Source organism: Pongo abelii, chromosome 2 (genome assembly GCF_028885655.2).
Source record: "Pongo abelii isolate AG06213 chromosome 2, NHGRI_mPonAbe1-v2.0_pri, whole genome shotgun sequence".
Lineage (NCBI taxonomy): Eukaryota > Metazoa > Chordata > Mammalia > Primates > Hominidae > Pongo > Pongo abelii.
Genome location: NC_085928.1, coordinates 159694394 through 159700131, shown reverse-complemented (window position 1 = coordinate 159700131; position 5738 = coordinate 159694394). Strand labels below are relative to the sequence as shown.

The 5738-nt window shown below is 42.1% G+C and overlaps 1 non-coding gene across 1 annotated transcript; it reads left to right on the top strand.

Moving 5' to 3' along the window:
• The first annotated feature begins 4082 nt into the window (after positions 1–4082).
• Positions 4083–4187, top strand: LOC112132938 (small nucleolar RNA U13). The gene has a single exon (XR_002914637.1). It is a non-coding gene; the product is annotated as a small nucleolar RNA U13 (small nucleolar RNA).
• The last annotated feature ends 1551 nt before the right edge of the window (positions 4188–5738 follow it).

Here is a 5738-nt window from a genome sequence, read left to right as displayed (position 1 = left end):
ATTGGAGACAGCAAGAATAAACACAGTTTCTGCCAAGGGGCACAGTTTCTGGAAAGTAGGGTGGAGGGCCATTTTAAAGGGGAATGGCGTGTAATCATAATCATCACTAATGCTCACATAGTGCTTGCTACGTGCCAGGTTATATTCTAAGCACTTTACATATACAAATGCATTTAATCTTCACAGCCACCCTGAAAGGTAGGTGAAATTAGCACCCCCAATTGCAACAAAGAACTGAGGCACAAAAATGCGAAGCAACTTTGTCAGTATTTCATTGCTCGTACTTTCAATACTGTGCTATTAGACTATCTTTCAAAAATGTGTGTGTGTGTGTGTGTGTGTGAAAGAGAGAATATGAAAAAGCTCCAAAGACAGAAACAAAGATGACCAAAGTTTGGGGAAACATAAATTTTGGAAAAAATTAAACCAATGGAGGGGCTTTATTCTAGAGAAGAGGGCTGAGAAGGCAGCATGAAGAAAATGAGCCTCAGTAATATTAAGGAGCCTGTATGTTAACTCAAGTAAGAATTTTCTGCCAATTAGAAGTAAGCTAAGTCAGACGCGCGTTACCCAAGGGAGCTGCCAACCCTACTTCCTGCGGGTTGTGCTCCTTGGAAATGTTTTGAATTGGTCTGAATCCTGCCAGCTGACTTGAGCAGGATGTGAAGAAGACACATAAATTTGTTGGAATGTGTAAACTCTTTGAGTGCACGTGTTCGATAAATATTAATTGATGGCAAACCAAATTTAGTGCTATAACTAAGATTAGTAACATTAATTGAGAACACTTCTCATGTTATGCATACTTGTTATGTTTCATGGCCAAGTAAAAATTCTATAAGGAAAATTTTGCATTTTCTATCTTCTCTTTTTTAGGGACTTTGGTATAGATAAGCTATCACTGGTTATTAAGAAGTTCAATGTTCAATTTGCAATCCACTTCTGGCAAGGTAAAGAGAACTTTGTGATATTAGTTTAATTACTAATCTTTTCCCCATTTCATCGTGTTTTTTCAATGCTTATTTCCTCCCCATATTCACTATTTAAAAATAAATTATTGCAGTATATGTATCGTTGAAAATGACCATAAATTTTTTTGAAACAAGATAGGGTATAATTAAATACACATGTAAACCAGATGTTACTTGGAGACTACTTGCAGATTAGGTAAAAATTAGTTTATCCCCAACCTCAGGATCTCAAAGTATCCCCATGATTTCTACACTCCTGTGGGCCACGTCAGTTCAGCCCCATTTATTCATTTTTTTAGCTCATTCTTTCAACAAGTACTTACTGACCTCCTACTACATCCCAGGCATTATTATAGGCAATAACAACAACACAATGGTGCAAAACACAGGCAAGTTCCTGTTCTGGCAGAATTTAAATTCCAGTGGGTGAGAGGTAAACAAATGAAAGGGAGGAATTCAATGCAAGAAAAGAGATTTTCAGATAGTGAAAAGTTTGATGAAGAAAGTGAAACAGGGTCCTGTGAGGTCCTGAGATGTGGTGAATTTCCCCTTGGGGGTTAGGGAAGTCCTCCCTGGAAGGTGGCTGCTGGCTGAGGCCTGGATGGCCAGCTTGGCAGCCTAGAGATCCGGAGGAGGGGTTCCTGGCAAAGGGAACCACCAGAGCCAAAGCTTTGAGGCCAGGCTGAGCTGGGCACATTTCAAAGACAAGGGAGGCCTGAGTGGCTGAGATTAGTTGCACTCAGGAGAGAAGGGGTAGCTATGAGGGATGAGCAGCCGGAAGGGGCCAGATCACACAGGGCTTTGTAACCAGAAGAAGGAGGTGGACGTTTCTTCTAAGTGGGAGTCCTAAGGGATCTGATTGCTGATTTTTAAGAGGTCAGTGTTTCTGTTTTGTGGAGAGAAGATTGAACAGAAGCAGAAATGAAAGCAGAACACACGTTAGGAGGTTCTTGCGTCGAGAGCGAGGCTGCTTGAACTACAAGGTACTGGACATGCAGGCAGAAGTAGACAGAGGCAGTTTCCATTGTAGAGATACTGAGAGAGGCAAACCTCCCTCCTCAATCTCCCACCTACTCCCTTTGATGGCTTCTGCAAGAAACTCAATTGAACCAACTGGAATTTTTGGATTTTTACAAAAGATTTGCAGGGCCCTGAGGAGGGGTTCACTTTGGGGAACATGTGGGTATCTTGGATACCGCCCCCTTTGTCTCACTCTGCCCTTTTTAAGGGTCCCTGGTGCCTACCCATGGCCCTCCCCTCTATCCAAATCCTCTAACATATGTAATCCTGCCCCCACAACCAGCTTCCTCCAAGGGAGCAGCCCCTGTGCATCAATGTCAGTTTCAGATCATTGCAAGCATATTAACTCACACGGAAATCCACCCACATTCCACATTAAATATTATTTACATGAGTTGACTTGTGGCTGACTAGATGATATGGTGTTATGGTTTGCAGACATTTAATTAGGCATTTATCTTTATTTTATGATTTACTTTTCTGTTGTTGTAATCTATATGTATTTTTTCAGATCTCAAACATTTTGTGGGCCATTACAAAGCTCATGTCCCCTATGTCTGTGGGGCCTAATGATTCAAACAGCCATGACCAGGACTGCCTGTGTGGCCCAGCCTGGCTGGCATTCAAGTGAATAACATCATCTCCATCTCACTGCACAGAAGTATGAACTGCGGTGTCAGCAGGTTTCCATGACACCACCGGCGATGTAGAGCACACATCTCTCCCACACTCTGCTGGTTACCAGGCCCTGGCAGTACAGACCAGGCCTCCTGGGTTGCCTTCCTCCTTCCGGCTCCTTCCAGCTCCTTCCTCCTTCCGGCTCCTTCCTCTTCACTGCCACGCTCTGCTCCCCAGACCTCCGGCCCAGAAGGAGTGACCCAGAGCCTGAGGCGAGAGAAATTTTGAGGCAGAGACTGAAGCTGAGGGTGAAGCCTAGGCCAGGCTAGAGAGAAAACACTGTGAGAAAGGACTGAGGCCCCCACATGCCGGAATCTTGTGGAAAGAGGTGAAGGCAAAGCTGGGGATGAGAGAGAGAAGAGGGAGCAGGAGAGTAGTGAGGAAATAAGGTGGGGAAACAGCTGGGAAGACAGACATGCATCTGGAAGATTCCAGAAAAGGCCATTTCATCCAGCCCTGCTCCAGCAGTTTGTGTTTCAGCAGCCTCACGGGACACCTGGTCTTTCCTTTCTGACATTGTTCTCCATCCGTCCAGCACCTCTTGGAGATCACAAGGGGCTCTCCATATGAGACTTTTGAAACTAAGAAACAGATTTGGGTGTTGCACGTGTTTGCTCTGGAGCCACACTGCTTGGGCTCAAATCCCAGATCCATGGCTTCATCACCTGTGAACCTTGGGCACATTTCCCCACATGCCTGTGCCTCAGTTTCCTCAGATGTGAAATGGAGTGGTAATAGTTCCCACTTTTACTGAGTCATTGTGACGTTTCCTGTGAAAGGCCTAACATATGAAAAGCACTCCATAAATGTTTAGCTATTATTATTTCAAGGAGTTGTAAAAGCAGGATCACAAAATTGTGGAATATCATTAATGTTTACATTTAACAAATTATACCCTTTAATTCAAAAAATGCAAAGGCATATAACTGTGATATTTACAGGTAATATAGAAGTTAGGGTTTTTTTCTATATAATTAATTTATAGCACCCTAGAGGTAGGATGGTTCAATCATGGGACGTGAGTTTAGAGCTGAATGAGAAGTATCTGTGTTATGACCGTATTTATAACCTTATTTGGAAGCAACGTTAAAAGCCTAAATTTGAGGTCCTTTGTAAATGTTTGTCTCCAAGCCAAATGCTTTTCCTGGTCCCCTTCCTGACTCCTGCTCCCACCCCCATTCATATCTTAAAATGATTAGGGCAGAAAAGGGTGGGGGGAGTTGGAATAGACTCTACTTCCTGTCTCTCTGATTTTACAATTAGATTAACAGGGCATAAGGCCTTTACCTCTACAACTGGATGATTTATAGTTTTATATATATTACACACACACACACACACACACAGAGAAAGAGAGAAAGAGAGAGAGCGAGAGAGACAGAGAGAGATATTCATCCTAATATGTCAGTATAGATCCTTTTGCAATTCATGAGCATGATGATGGGGTATCACACTTATGTGTGAGATGTGCCTCCCTCAAACCTTCTTCCTACAGGTTGGCACTTTGCCCACCTGACATGAAAAAAAAAAGTCATTGTAGAAGGAGAGGTAATGCAAGGCTAAAACTCACTTGTCCTGTAAACAACTGAAGACAAGCCAGTCTTTGAGAAGATGAAAGCCTGCAGGTGCTAGCCAAAAGAGGAGTGGGGAGGACAGGTAAACTTTCCCTACCTTACAATTTTGTTTTTACTCATATATGCCCAATAGAAGCTGTGTGTAATACAAGCAAAAAATGAATGACTTTCTACCAAATGGCACTCTTCATGGCTGCAAACGTGACCCTAAACTACAGCAGTCTATAATGTGGCAGACTAAAGAGGGACACGAAGTTAACACTGCCCCATGATTTCCCCTGGAAACACCAGTGCCATGCATGAAGGGCTTTGTGGCTGCTAACCCAGGGAACATTGCTTGCAGAACTTTAGAAACAGGAGCCTTGCCAGCTCTCAGGGAAGCTAAGATGAAAAGTCTACCTAGAGTACAGCAGACTGACTGACCTTTCAAAGTCCCTTTTATCCTCGAGAGTCTGTGGTTTTGATGTAGTGTTGAGTACTTTTTAACTTTCTCTCAAGAAGTGTCTGTAAGTAGATGAAAAATAAGGTCTGGTTCTGCACAAATGCACTAATTCCCCCATGCATTTTCAAACATTTTTTAAAAATAGAGAAATTTTATAGTCACATAATAAGTAATAATAATCCAAACATTATGAGAAATTTAAATTTATCTGCTTTGCAGATCTAAGAGTTGAAAATTGCTATGAAGGCATATTTTGGGGGGATACTATTTTATATACACAGGAGACAAGTCATTGTTGCTCTGCAAATAGTAGGAAGACAGCACTTTTTTGAGTGAGTTTTTAAGAAAGTTTTTCATGTCTTCATGTTAATTATTCTGGAGGAAATAAAGTCATTGAATAATGATGATAACTTAAAAATAGCTAACCTTTATTAAATGCAGTCTATCTCAGTTATCTATTGCTATGTAACAGGCCACAAAATTTAGTTGCTTAAGACAATATTTTATTATTTCTTAGGATTTTATGGATTGATTGGGCTCAGCTGGGAGGTTCTTCTGCTCCACATGGTGTCTGCTGAGACTAGAATGTCCAAGATAGGTGTCTGGTGCCTCAGTTGGCCTGGATAAAAGAGCTTGGGTTTTGTTGGGCATTTCTATCTTTCTCTCTGCAGGTGGTCTCTCCAATAGGACAACGTAATCTCTCTATGTGGTGGCTCAGGGCTCTAAGAGCAAGTGTGCAAGGAGGATGAACCCCTATTTGCAAGCACTTATTAAGACTCTGCTTCCATATTTGCTAGAATCTCAATGGCCAAAGCAAGCTGCTCAGCCAAGTCCAGAGTCAATGGGAGAGGGAACTACATGAGGATTTAAATACTGGAAGGCATGGCTCATTCGGGGTCATGTCACCAGTGTGGCAGGCAACCACACAAATTATACATCACACCTTGGATTGGGCACTTTACATCCATTTATCTTCTTTAAAAATGAAAACAATCCTATGAAGTGGATGCTATTTACAATTTTCATTCTAAATAGACACAGAGAGGTTAGGTT